Source organism: Aythya ferina (genome assembly GCF_964211825.1).
Source record: "Aythya ferina genome assembly, chromosome: 27".
Classification (NCBI taxonomy): Eukaryota; Metazoa; Chordata; class Aves; order Anseriformes; family Anatidae; genus Aythya; species Aythya ferina.
The window spans coordinates 2006758-2021556 of NC_140310.1; the positions used below are offsets into that span (position 1 = coordinate 2006758).

The 14799-nt window shown below is 39.5% G+C and overlaps 1 long non-coding RNA gene across 1 annotated transcript; it reads right to left on the reverse strand.

Moving 5' to 3' along the window:
- Positions 1-1056: 1056 nt before the first annotated feature.
- On the reverse strand, positions 1057-14269 carry LOC311424395. Its single transcript, XR_014686078.1, has 5 exons — positions 13476-14269; positions 12857-12917; positions 11488-11584; positions 1826-2038; positions 1057-1231 (listed from the first exon to the last, which is right to left on the reverse strand). It is a non-coding gene; the product is annotated as an uncharacterized lncRNA (long non-coding RNA).
- Positions 14270-14799: the final 530 nt, after the last annotated feature.

The window sequence follows — 14799 nt, forward strand, 5'->3', positions numbered from 1 at the left end:
TTCACTGCAGAACTTACTAGATGAAACTGTGTCGCATTATGTAGGAGGTCAGAAGAGACTGTTGGATTGTTACGGATCTTAAAAAGTGCAAGAGCACTAACATAAGTAAGTCCATCATGAGAACTTGGTGGAGCTGATGGTGATGACAGGGGAACCATCCCAGACATGCCTTCCTCCAGTAATCTCAAAAGGCCTCTTATCATACTTTTTGTAGGTGGATATTGAAGGCATTGATGTCATTGCTCCCATGCTATAGATGTTTGGGGATATAATAAAATGAACTGGCTTGCTTATAAGGGTCACTTGTGGTAAATGCCAGAGCCAGAAACAAGCCCAGGCCTCTGGAATGCTGCTCTCTTTTCTTTTCCCTTCTTTTCTTTCTTGCCTTACATTTCCTGTACTTGGGTTGTTTCTGAGGTTTTATATGCACCCTGCTGGCATTCACAAATATCCTTCATAATGGCTCTTTTTTGTGAGGTATTGAGTCTGGCATGCTAAATAGCACTGAAATGAGCAGTTACTCAGCCCTGAGCTGCGCACAGCAGCATATGGATTAATAATACTCCTCAAAGAGGTATCTGTAAAAGCTGTGGGTGATGAGCAGCTTGGAAGAAGAGTCCCTGTCGTCTCCCTATATAGGAAAATTGAACGCTTAAGTGTCTGGTTCCAAGAAATGGAAAGCCAAAATTTTATACGGTGTGACACAGTTCAGTATTTCTTTTCTACCAGTGATGATTCTAATTATGTGTTACACAGATCTAATTCTTGCAACGATTCTTTTATTTATTTTTTTCTCTCTCCTTTGTTCCTGGAGTACTTAGTGTAACGTTGTGCATACTCATATGGGAAAAAAAAGAACAACACTAGGGTATGTGCCCCACAATTCATCTTTCTGTTGAGTGGAAAAGCAATGGGAGCTGTTCAGAGCAGACAGAAATACTCTGCTTCATTTATATCATCTTTATCTGAATGAATTTCACCTCATAAATCCTGTGAGGTCTCTTCGCTTTGCCTTTCCTTAATTTCGTTGCCTGAAACCGTCTCTCTGAAAACTGCTACTTACAGCACAGCGTGAGTTCAGGGAGAGAAGAGAAGAAGGGGTCTCGCCCTCTTTTGCCTCTTGCACTCATTTAGCATATTGCTTGAATAGGCGGGTTGGGAGCACGCTGGCAGCTGTTAAAATGAAGTGTTTGCATTCTCCAATCAATGATAGCCTTCTGCAGACCTGCTCCTATAATCCAAAAGAGAACAACAACCGAAACTCAGGTGCTTATGTGCCATCGGGCCTTTCTCATAAATCTTGCTGCGGAAATTCCTAACCTTCCAATGGCAGTGTTAGTCTCTCTGTTATCTATGTAGTGCTATTGGAAAGGCTTTTGTTCTACTAATCCACGTGTAGCTATTTAAAAACTCAATTCTATAGAATGAATTTTATATAAACCTTTGCAGATTTTGATCTTTGCCAAAAATTCCTGTCAGTCTGATAAAGCTTTTTATTTCACTTTTCACTTTTTTTTTTTTTTTTTTTTTTTTTGTAGTCCCTTGGTTTAGAGAGGCATGTTAACTATTGGAGGCAAATTCAAATTTCCTGACATCAGAAAGCTTTGTTTATCATTAAATACACCTATACCTAGTGTGTGATATTTTTAAATATAAGTATTTGAGCTAGGGCTCATAGTGATATTTGCTACAATAGACTGCATTGTGCAATGCTCCTGCAAGTATATCCTTCTGATATTTTTAGCAGCTTGGATAATACAACTACTCTGCTGTCCAGCAGTATAGCAATCAATGTCTTGTTTGCCAAAAAAAGAAACTGACCTACCTCAACTTCCCTTAATTGCAAAAAGGAATTTTTGAGCTGCCTCCCTGCACTCCTCAAGGGCTGCATTTGGTTTTAGTTTGACTAGGAGGGCACTGAGTGCCCTGTGGCAAGTGGTCCAGGGCTGGTGGAGGGCATCAGGAGTCTTGCAGAGTCAAGCTCTTGTACAGAGGGGATTCTTAAAGCTTCTGGATTGTTTTCAGCAGGTCAACAACTCTACGTGATATGGAAAAAGAAAAACAGTAAACTTAATAAATCAAAGGTTGGAAGAATAAAGAATTATTAAGTAGATAGGCATGTTTCTTTTCTTATTGTTTCAAGTTTCCACAATATTCTTGTGATCTTGGATGTTTTTCCATATGCAATAAACAGTGTCAAGTATTACAGGAAATATCTGACCATCTTTTTCCGTAAGGTTTCCAAACATTTGGATTTTTTTTCTGAAATTATTGTAGGGACTTAATAGCATACCATAATTTTCTTATACTAAGGTTCAGCAGGGATGTGTTTGCAGTATGTTTTTCAGAGTGATGCTGATGTTGCTGTCAATATTCCATTTGCTGTTTATTTTTATTTATTTATTTATTTTTTTGAGCATCACTCTAAGTTTCTTCAGAAATGTGTTGCAGGAAAATGTGGAAGTGCTTTTCTTTTTACCATAGACCTAAAAAAAAAAAAAAAAGGGGGGGGGGGGAGAGGGAGGGGAGAGGGAGGGGAGAGGGGCATGAGGGAAATAAAATTGTTTTTCAATGCAAAAATTATGATTTGATTACTGAGGAGGTTAGCTTGGCAGAAAAAAATACTTTGGAAAAAATAAAGGAAAAGCTTTAAAATATATTTCTTTCCATAGTAATTTTAAGGAGATAAGTTTTCTGAAGTGGATACAAGTCATTAAGCTGGAATTTGGATATGCATCATGAAATGCACATAATAGAATCTGTACGTGTGACAGAACTTTCTCCATCTCTAATGAAAGTTCATTACGGATCTTTGCATATTCTCCTCAACAAGGCCAACTCATTCTGCCCCAGTAGATCAATTAACTTTTCTCTGCCATCTGTTCAGCCAGCCATTAGTTCTGTCAACATTGCATCTTCTGGTGGCTTTCAACAACAGAAGGGCTTTCGGAAGCTGGGGGGAGGCAGGTGCCAGTGGTGTGCTGGAGTGTGCTTGCTGTACATGGTGAGAGCAGATGGGAAGACCTTGAGAAGAGAGCCTAGCGATGGTGCACAGCGATTCTGTTTGTAGGTTGTTCTTCATTCAATTAAATTATTGTTGCGTTTGATGTTCCTCATGCTTGCTGGCACAGCGTAAGTAACTCTATCAGTGTATCGCCTCTGTTATACCCCTAGCAGAAGCCTGACTCTAGTTTTGTAAAAGCAATGTAATCGATCCCTGTCCTTCCGTGAGCTTTGGATCAGCCCATAGGAGACCAAGTGTGGGCCTACAGAATTACAGAAGGATGCTGAACTGGCGCTGGGGCCAGAAGCTCCCTCGCAGAACGCGGTGTCTCTTTTGGGAATGGACAAAAAGTTGATGAGATTGAGAACAAGAACATCTGATGGCTGCTGAGGCTTTTTGTAAATCTGGCTGCTGAGAGCTCTGCTCCAGGATACAGCGTGTACTTACACAGCTCTGGATGTAATTCTCGTCTCCCGACGTTACTGCAGAATGGAACATGGAAATGTAACTACAGAGGGTGCACTACAGGTTGCACGTGCCAGTGTTAAAAGACACCTGCAAATCCTTGGGTAGAAAGAGGGAGTTTCAACAAATGGATTTTTTGGGGGGGTGCAGTGGTAGTTATTCAAAGTCTTATCTAAAGCCTGTTCAGATCTGTACCCCTCAGAGCACAAACCCTGTCCAGCTTTCCTTAGTCTGTCTATGACTGGTCACAGGTCATGGAGGCTCAGCTCTCTTGAGATGTCTTTTTGGGCTGAAAGAAGAGTGTTTAGCAGCAAAGAACCAAGTTCTGAGTTTACTAATATCCAAGGCCTCTCTACGCTTCTATCTTAATTCCATTAATAAATAATTAATAATAACAGAAAATGAAAAAAGCCTAAAGCAAATACCTTCCTTTAAGAACAACTTGAACAAATAAATGAGGAAAGTTGCATCTTTTTTTTTTTTTTTCTTTTCTCATGACTGTTACCTAACTTGTTATTGCTCGGTAGACAGTGACTGCAGAATTACAGACCTCTGGCTTTCAGAATTTTTCTTTCATCTCTGCAGAAATGAATCAATATTAACAACATTATGGTTTAAAATAGTAATAATCTCTACTGAGTTCCTGTTTCCTTTGAGATAGATTATTTTCCCATACAAATGGTTACTCTGGGCCCTTTCTTGCTTGCCATTTCACACTCTGCACCTGGGTTCTTCAGTAAATCCTTCATTATATCAGATTTTACCTTATTTGTCAATATTGTAGCCAGCTGTTTGTGTCTCTGTGGTTAATGTCTTGTTGATGCTTCCCTCAGAATTTCCCATTTTCTAGGACTTATAAATTAGCTTTAAAAAGGGGGAAGAAACTCTCTAGCTGAAAATTCAGACCAGCATCAGAAATGAAAGTGCTTTAAAGATGTGTTAAGCTGCGCAGCAGCCTCTCAAGGGGGAGAGATGGGAGCCCTTTTTCTTAAAATCTTTAAATGTGCTCAGAACAAGTTCTGTATAAAGTACTGCAGGGAACAATCTACCATTGGCAGAGGAACTGCTTTGTATTTTATTTATATAGTAAGAGGAGTGAGGAGCAGGAAGACAAGAAACAGCACCAAGTAAAAAGTTAACAAGTATTTATTGTGAGTGTAAATCATATGCTTGATGTGAAGAGGGGACATGGTGTTACTAATAAAAATAGAATTGGGTGACCTAGATAAAGCTTATCACCTTTGTCTTCCAGGATATATCATCTGAAAATAGCCACAGAACTGGCATGAATAGAAGACTGTGTTTGGGTACGTGGAGAAAAGACCCTCCTATAGCTTGGGATTCCCTTTAACGAAGACTTCACAGAAGCTACCTGTGCATAAATACTGTGCTACTTTTAATTCCTGAAGAGGTTGATTCTTGTTTCAGAAATAGTTTTCACATTCACTGCTTTCTCTCTGAATCGCGAGCGCTTCCTTTAACCTGAAGTGCAAGAACCTAAATTACAGAAATGGTTGGAAACTAATTAGGGATCAGAGGTGCCGCAGCGTTGGGAGCTTTGCAATTGCACAGTGCTTCCCTTTCAAACGGTGGCAATTGGCAGATGCAGCACAGAGATTTACATTCATTGCAGAGGAGTTTGGACTAAGCATTAATAGAAGGGGCCAGAGGAAGGAGGGCTGGGAGCACTCTGGTTTTACACCAGCTGTGCCAACACCAGCTCCTTACCCTCCTCGCAGTAGGGTAAAGGACATTGGCCATGTGTTTACATTTTAACAATTTCTATATTCACGTCCTCTCTGCTATTCTCCAAAATGTTGTTTTAAATCTCAAAGTTCGTATATTTTTCTTTAAGAAAACACATCTGGCCTTTCAAAAAGGCAATACAAGCAAACTCTAGTGGGGAAACAATAGGCATAAGCTGCTGCTTGAAAAGAAATTGGATTCAAGGTTTAGGGGAAAGGACGCTGTATTTTTTGGTTGATAATAAGTAAGGAGTTTGGCTTTCAACTTTATAAACATTCTTAAACTTCTTTAAACTAATTTTCAGTAGGTATATAATGGTAGGGGAGCCCTTGAAGCTGCCATAGCCCAGTAGATAGGTACCTGGTGTGGGCTCTAAGAGTGGACTGTAGTCCCAATTATCTCTTCCTCATTTCTTTGGTGAGCATAAGCATGTCACTTTGACAGCATGCTCCTGGAGCCCTCCCTTGGCTCCTTGTCACAAGAAAGCTGATGTGTAGACCTCTTCTACGAAGCAATTTGATGGATATAGATGAAAAGTAGATGTAGGCTTTCTGCGTTATGATAAATGTTTATTAATCTGATAAGGTGTTTAGTGAATTTAAATCATATTGTTGAAGTTAATCCTTGAAGTATTAAACTGCAGTGAACAGAAGATATTTCACTTCTGAGTGGCAGCGTTCACATTGGCATTTCTTTGATGGTCATTAACTTAACTATTGCAATTAATTCACCTAAAATTTCCTGAGCATCCATCTATAGATAAGAGCAAGATGCATGAGTATTTTTTCAAATTGGGTCTTTGTTTCCCGGTGCTTTCTTAAGTGAATGCTCAGACAATGCCCAACAGAAATCAGGCTGTTGTAAAAACAAAATTAGTGTCAAAAAGATGCTTCTGATTCTAGTTCCTTCAGTTTGATCAGGAGAATGAATAGATTATTAAGACTCAATATCCTTATATCATCTCCTGCCATCAGTAAGGAGAGGAAATAAGTATACAAATCACTAAATTGCTTCAAAGCTGCTTGGCAACTGCAAATTACAAAATTGATCATCCAACTCATTTATATTTCTTTCAAAGAAGAGAAGAGCTAAAAAAAAAAAAAAAAAAAAACAGTTCAGGATTATCGCAAGGAATAAATCCTGTTTCAGGCTGTACTATAATAGCGTCAGGACTTTGTCAGGAAAATAACAAAATTCAAAGCATGCAATAGTAGTATTAATAATGATAAAGAAACAGCTGCACTTCCCTTCAGATTTGTCCTTTTTGCTTCCTCATCCCCAGAGCAGGCCTAAATGTGAATATAACTTAAACTTGGCTGGTTTTAACCATGAGCATTTTTATATCCAAACAGAATATATGACACTATTTTATTACAATTTATTTTTTTCTTTCTTCTAACTGGTTTTAGTAACCTGGAACTGCATCAGAGGAAAGCATCACATGTGTGAAGAGTTTACAGATCATGCATATAAAACATTATCTCTAAAGGAGATATGTATTAGCATATCTCATTCTGAGCAGAGATAATCTGCTAAATGTTAAAAATCTTTTTCTCCCGAATATTCAGTGAGTTGTAGTAGGTTAATAAGTGCAAAGCAAGGTTATTATTTATTAAACCTGCAGTCAAGTCATGGTAGGCTTTTCTGCATCTGTTTGTGGAATGGAATAATGTACGCTTCAGATTTTCCATGGCCTATACATCTGCTCTACGTAGCAGCAGCCTCTGTTGCTGCTGTATAATCCCAGGAAGCAGTGCATGCAGCTGCATGTTGTGGTTTTAGGCACTGGAGACCGGAGGCTGCACTTGTGCTGCTTCACTTTGCCTGCACACCCATGCGGTCTGGGAGGCACAGTGTGCTGCTCCGAGCAAGAATTCCCAATTTTGAACTAGCAGACATTCATGTCTATTTTTCCTGTTGATTTTTTTCCCTGTCATACACTATTCCCTTTGTGTCTTTCCCTGGTCACAATGTTCACTGTTTTTTATATCACTGTTGTGTATATTTGGTGCTAGATAACGTTCTTCCAGAAAGGACCAACTTTGGTGACAGCGGCACTTAAAGCACTATGTCCTTGGTCTATATGTCAGGAATTGGATTAAAAGTAGGTAAACAGTGAAATCTCTGCTCTTTCACAATTGTTTGTGTTCTTAGAAATGCATTAGCTTTCTGGCAACGCTATTACATCCTCTAACTCCCTGAAGAAGAATCCCATATAAATTGTGTGCTGATTTCAGTACACAACAAACATCAAAAAAAGGCAGTTTTGAGTCAGCTCATGCTAGTCTCTGCAGTTTCACGTTGCTGTCTTAGGCTACATTTTTACTTGGTTATAGCAGAAGTTGGATGTCATGACCTGTCTTGAGCACACATAAAAAAATTCAGTTGAAGAAGCTGTATTGCTGTGTCTTCACACGATCTCACTATGGGTCTTTGCTAAGTCTTATTTTATCTGTGCAAATTTCTTTTCAAGGAAAGATTTTTTTTTTTTTTTTTCCTGTACATGCATAGAAAAAGAAAAGGAAACTTTTCAAAACCTGCAGTGTTTCTGGAGACTCTGGCAGTATTAACTTATTTTTTTTTTTTTCCACTTTTGTTTCTATCTGCTTTCTGGTCTTACTGTTAAAATGGAGGCAGCAGTCCATGGTTTGATGCCCGTGGTGCTCCAGCAAGGAACAAGGATGAAGGTCCATGCAGTGGGATGGCCCAGCCTCTGTGGAAGCAGTTAGGTTTTTAGGTCCCATAAGAATGCCTTTAAGGCTTTTTTGTCTTCTGGCTTGTAAAATTCCCATTCTGTGTTTATAAGGGGATCAAGAGACTTGTGACTGAAGCATAGGCAACCCTAAGTGCATTTGAAAGTTCCTCGGATGAGAAACTGAAGGATGACAAGAGTGGAGGTAGCTTTTAAAAAGTGATTATCTTGTACTGTATTGACAAGTTCTGATTAATGATTATGCTTCCTATAAAACACAGTGCTACAGGCTACAGGTAATGCTTCTTTAGCTATTTATTACATTCGCAATTGCAGCAGCTTTTTCTTTGTAAGTTATATTACTTCTTAAAGTATGGTAACACTAAGTAGTTCCAAAAGGTTATTGTTGCTGTGGATGTTATGATGGTAAATCCCCTAAAATAGGGTGTTCTAAGATCGTAAAATAGCTGAGTAGCTCCGCATACACAAAAGGAAGATTTTGCTTGAATTTCCTCATTTAGATATGTGAAATTTCTCCTTGGCTCTCCTAATTGTGATGGAAAAACTTTGTGTATGGTGCAGAGAAAGGGAGAAGGTTGAAATGGGGCAGTGCTGCAGACAGATCCCTTCTGCCACAGGCTCTGTGAGGGTCTTTGCATAAATCAGTTATCCTCAGATTGTTCCCATTCTCCGAATTCTCCTTGCAAAAAAGTGAAAGGATGTGAAAAGAAAGGAAAATCTTGAAATGGCCCTCCTCGTTTTGCACGGGTAGCAAGGTGAGACATGGAGACAGCAGAGGTGGGAGGTGACCTTTGGTTTCTAATTGCTCCTTTCTGTACCCAGAGGATCAGCTGTCCCTTCTGAAATGTGCCAAATGGTTTATTGATTATGCAGGTGTCTCAAAACTTGGTGTGCTGCAAGTTTCATATTTTAAGAGCTCTTGAAAATTGCTTGTTACTGGTATGTTGATTGCCAAGGGTATCTCGTCCATTCTTTAATAAACGCAGAGAGGGGGAGCATTACATTCCTGCTCACTTTATCTCATCTGTCTCATTACTGCTTGTCCCAAAAAATTCTTCCTCCAAAGTTAAATATTATGTGTTTATAGAAATACCTTTTGATACAGCAGATAGGCACCATCTACAGGCTATTAATGGCTTTTCAAAATAAACAATTTATCCAGGCAGTCAGCTCTTAGAGCTTGTTTGTGTTTGGTTTTTTTTTTTTTTTTCCCTCTGTTTCTTTCCCACTTTCTTAAGAAACTTTTTACTTCTTAGTCATGAGCAAGGAATAATGGAACAACCAGTATTTTCTGCAATCAGTAAATAATGCAGAGCTCGGAGGGGGTAAATAGGAAAGCTATTGAGAGAAGTAAATGGAAATGAAAATGGAATTACATTGCTTTACAAGATGTAGATATACCAAAAGCAGCTTTAGACATACGAGGCAATACTTTCTGTCATTTATATTTAGGTCTTAGGCTGGGTTGATGCTGTTTGCTTTGTTTCACCATTAACTCTTTATTAAGATCTCTGTCTGTCATGGGTTTCACTGTTATATATGTTTGCTAAACATCTCTGTGCAATGAAAAGAGCTTTTTATTAGAGTTTTTAAAATGAGCTGTCCTTTCACAGTGATGAGGCAGGATGCAGAATGGATGAGAAATACAATTAAAATACACAGATTGTGCATCCTTGAAGTATATTAAGCTGATGTATCCTGTCCATGCAATACACTTTAGGTGAGAAGAGAAAAGCAAAGATTTTAAGCAGCCGTTTTTCATGTGGTTATCTAGACTGCATCACTGACAGTAAATTATAATAGAATTATAGATAGGTTCTAATTTCTTATATAAAGAAATTATAATATTATATATTATTTCTAATATAAATATACCCTCTTTTAGTTTAAAGCCATTTCCCTTTGTCCTATCACTACCCACTCTGATAAAGAGTCCTTCACCCTTTAGGCGCTGGAAATGATGCCTCCTTATGGGCTTTGTTTTCGGCAAGCCACTTAGGGAAAATTGTGTGCTTTCCTATTTTGCAGAGATGTAAAACTGAGGCACAAAGTAATGATGTGTCTTGCCTGGAAATGCATTGGAAGTGGATGGCAGAGGTGTAGCATCCTGAGCTGTCAAATAATGATGTTTGTGCAACACTAAGGTTAAATATTTGCTTGGCTTGTAGCACAAAAGCATGAATAGCCACCTAAAAGACCTGTTCCATTATCTCAAACTTGTATGTTCTTGCTGAAGACCCAAAGTTCATCTTGCATCCTGGGAGAAGAAATTTAGCTATCAGAGATGTGTCAGCTAAGGAAAGCTCCTATAACCATGGTATACTTACCCCTCTGCCACTGTTTCGAAGAGGAACACAACAAAGGGTCAGAATTTGCCACTTAATGAGAAGGATTTAAATAGTCAACACCCATTTGTGTTCTCTCAGAAATAGCTCAGAACAGAAACACTACCACCGAAATGGAATTTGCTCTGGGTTTATCTTTTTATTGTGAGTTATAGGGATTCTGCCAGGTAAATGTTTGTGGACTCATACAGGTCCGAAGATTGCTGCTATCATCTTGATGACAAAAAAATATGGACTTTTATTCGTGCCTTCTGGGAGCCACAAGGTTAGGAAAATGACTTAAATTTTTTCTTCATTTCCCAGACTGTCTTTTATAGTGAGAAATACACACATCAGTCCTAGAAACACTGATGAGAACCCTGCCCTGTCTCACTCCTCCAAGCGTAACAACTAGAAAAATGGACAGCCGAGCTAAAAGGGGAGGGAAGAACAACTAGTGGGGTGAGCTCAAAACATTTTTAGCTCTTCAAAATTGAGCCTGTGCTACAGGAATGGTTAGGGACTCAGTGAACCTGTCGTTTTCACCCAGTTTTTTTTTTTTTTCTTGTTTGCCAGATCACATCCTGTTCTTAAACCTCTTGGATGTTTTTGACAATTGCTTCCAGGTTGCTACATTTCCAAGTATGTAGAGACTGGGGACCCATCCACTTGTAGCTGTCTGGATCTGAGTTAGTTAGGAGTTAGGAGGGCACCCTGTATTATGGATGTGTCCTGGCAAATTAGGCAGTGGTCATGGCAAAGGTTGCTCCCTCTGGTAACAGTATAACCTTGTATCTCCCACCCAAACATTTGCTAAATGCTATTTTTTTTTTTTCTTTTATGTCAATCTCAGATTGGTTTTACCTTGAGAAATTGAAGGCTGTGTAATAATTTTCAATTATCTATAGAATAGTTGCAATCTAGCTAGATTTCATTACGTTTTGTATTTCTGTTGGCTGGGCTTTCATCCCTTCATCTTGCTCACAAGGAACTGACAGAATCTGTCAGAATACTTCCCTGTGTAGTATTAATCTTTGTCACTAGTTGGCAGCGACAATTCACTCTGAGCTCCCAGTGAGTGGGAGGAAGGATGGAGGGACATCATTCTGACACAATAAATAATCATTGGGGGGGGGGGGGGGGGGGGAGGGGAGCAAAAAAAAAAAGCTTGGATTTCTTTCATTTCCATGCTTAAAACTAACTCAACTATCAACAACAGCAACTAAGAGACTTACAGGTCCAGAGGGAAGGAATGCAGTATGTAGGCACTGGAGGGATAAGGCTGTTCTTTAGCAGACACATGCTGAAGACACATTCCTCCTCAGCATGCAGCTGCAAGGAAGGAAGCAGGTTAAGAGAGAACCTATTGCACATGGATCAGAGTGTAGGTCATGTATATTCAGAAAGCTTTTATCCCTTTTGGAGCCTCTTACTACACAGCATTCTTCAAAGTATAAGAACAGCTTGCTTTACTTTTTGTCCCCTTACCACAGAAGTGACAAGCAGCAGCGCACAAATCTAGGCCCAGAGCTGAGAACACAACCAGTGGTCCACGAGCCCAGGGAGGAGGAATTCTAATGCGATCTGCAGATGTTTCTTGCCTCGGATTTCACAGAGCTGACAAAGCATTTTGCTTAGTGAGAAGGAATCACCAGGTTGTGTTCTGCACAGGTCTGTAGCTAATGATTGGCTGGGTCTGTTTAACTGATGTTATTAATAGGTTATAGGAACGTGGGGACATTTAGTCTTTGTAGAGGATTTTATTTATGCACCTCATGAAGTATTGCATTGTTCTGTAAATTGCTGTCTCAGAGCCTGACTGTTTTAGGTGTATTTTTTTTTTTCTTTTTTTGGGGTTTGTTTCAATTGACATAAGATTGAAAAAATCTTTGAACAATGGCACTAGTGCATCAGTTATAATAAATCATTTAGTATTTTGGGTGGAAAAAAGACCCAAAGGTTGCCATTTGAATGGAAGTATTAAGTGTGGGGAGTGTTTTTTTGGGGACGTCTTCATTATCTTGAAGTTTATCTTGGATCTAGGGGCAGGGGAGTTGTTCAGTGAAAATAAAAAGAAACTCTTGGGAAGAAGGTAATTACAGTTATTAAGCAGTTGGCTAATCTGTGCACTTCTACTGTGACGCTTTTGTCTTTGCAGTGTCTACCTGTCTCACTGCTAATTAGTTGTTTAAGGCCTGAACCCTGGTCTCCCATTTGAAATCAGCGGAAATCGTCTCCTTGAATTGTACTATCAAGGTTTGATCCTGTAAGAGCCTTTGATTTATGGGGCTGCTACTGGTTTCAGTGAGCGTTCTGCTGCCACAGAGCTTCCAAGAAGTCTCACACTGTGGCGGAGAGCTTGCATGTTAATTCTGTGGCATGTTTTGGATTGCTTTTTAATTTTTATAATGAATGGCTGGAGTGTTGCTGTGCTCGTATAAAAGATAAGTACTAGGGTTAAAAACATAAAACAGGTCACTATCTCAAGAGCAACTAACCACTTCTGCGGGACCAATTTTGCAATATATTTAAAGAAACGTTATTTTCAAAAGACTAATAAATTGCAACAACATAATTGTGACAATACGAGAAGCACTAGCTTACCATCTTGGGCACTGACACAACGCTCTAGGTTCAGGAACTGCACAGCCTGGTTGACTCATCTCTGTAAGAATAGTAAGTGGGGTTATGTTCTTCATATGAGTGTTATGAGGATTTTTTTTTTTTTTCTTGAATGTTAGGAAAAATATTTTGCAAGCTCATAAAATACTTTGAGAGTCCCTACTTGAGAGTCCCTACCAGTAGAGCAGCAAATGCCCAGCCTTTGTGCTGTGCAGAAAACATTCCTATGAATTCTAAAAAATGACAGTGGGGCAGAAAGAGGATTCTCAAATCAATTAAATAGGAATTTCACTGAAGTCAGTGAAGCCATGTTTCCCAAGGCAGGGTTTCCTGTTGGATCCCTGGAAAATAGTTTCATTTAGTTGTTGTTGGGTTTTGTTTGTTTTTGGAGGTGGGGTTGAGGGTGTAATGTTGGTTTCAGAAATGTACATTCTGCTGCTGTAACTTTCCCAGATCTCTCTTTTAATTACCTGGCCCATGTGATCTCTCACATTCTAGACATCAGAGATTTTTCCTGGAATAAGGAAATACTAAAAAGTTATTTGTAGTCATTCAGTGTTTCCTCCCCTAATGGGTTCTATGGCACTTAGCATGCACTTACCTCAGTTTTTATCTCGCTGCCCATCGCCCTAGGATCTGAGCTCTTCCCATCAAAAGTAAAATCTCTTTCCCTGAAATACTGATGATGAGAATGGACAGGTTGTTTGCTTTAGACAAGCGATAAAAAGAAATCCAAGAAGGCAAAGCTAAATGAAGAGAAGGCAGTTGCATTTAGGAGAATTATTGCTCACAGAGCAAGTGGAAAAGATGGGCTTTGTATTTTAGTTCTGGAAGAGATAAGGACTTTCTCATTTGGCATAGTGTCATGGATTTTAAAGAGGGGTAGGGTCTGTTTGTCCATTTGGTGATGTAACGTAGCTGGTAGCATTTCTTCTGGTTGAGTCCATCGCAGTGATCTCTCTGAGAATCTCTGTTGGAGCAGTGAGGGTCTCACAGTTGTTTTGTTTTGTTTTTCTCTTGCTCTGAAGGCTTTGTTTTCATCTACTCTTCTGCTAGGAGCCAGGTGTCTGGGCAGGGCTTGGCCACCAAATGGCCATTCCCAAGGGAAGGAAGCCGCAGTCATGCTGGGAGCATCTCAGCAACAATCCTTGCTCGAGGTTTTAAAGGCTTCCATTTTCCTGGCCTTTGGATCCCATTCTTTTGTACCTGAGGGTACTGTAGGCTCTTATGGAATTTATGGAGCACTTCAAGCCCGTGGTTTAAGAGAGAAGCACCAGATATCACTTTGAAGACACCTATCAATCTTTCCGCTTGCGAGCCTAGTGTTTTTAGTATCTGCGGCTTCTCCTAATAATTTGTCAGCTTGTCCTCCCAACAGGTTCTGTAAGCTAAAGCTTTCCCTTAATCCACCCCTTTCAGTCGGAAGACTGGGGCACAGAGATATGGAGTTGCTTCTCTGAGGAGAATATCTGTGATAAAAGTGGCACTTGAACTCACGTCTCCTATTACTTAGTCCATTGAATTTAACCAAGGCTGCTGCTTTAAACCAAGCCCTCTCTGACCTTTTCAAGAGATCTCAAAAGTTTACTTACCCCTGGGGGTGTTGTGAAGCTTAATTAATGTTTGTAAAGTGCCTTGAGTTCTTTGGATGAAAGTGCTTTGGATTATTAATATTAATAATAACAGATGAGCCCCTGAAACATTCTAGTACAGTAGAATGAATTAACGTGAAGCTAGCAATCAACAACAACAAATCAAACCAGTAATGCCATCATAGCCTTGGGCAATGCATACAGCTGGTGTTCTGATAGATGTGACAGATGAATCCACTGATATTCTCTTCAGTCATTTCCATTGTAAATTAAACTGTCTCCCATGTCCTCATAACCGCAGCGTTTTAGCCAAAAGTCACCTGCAGCATTAAC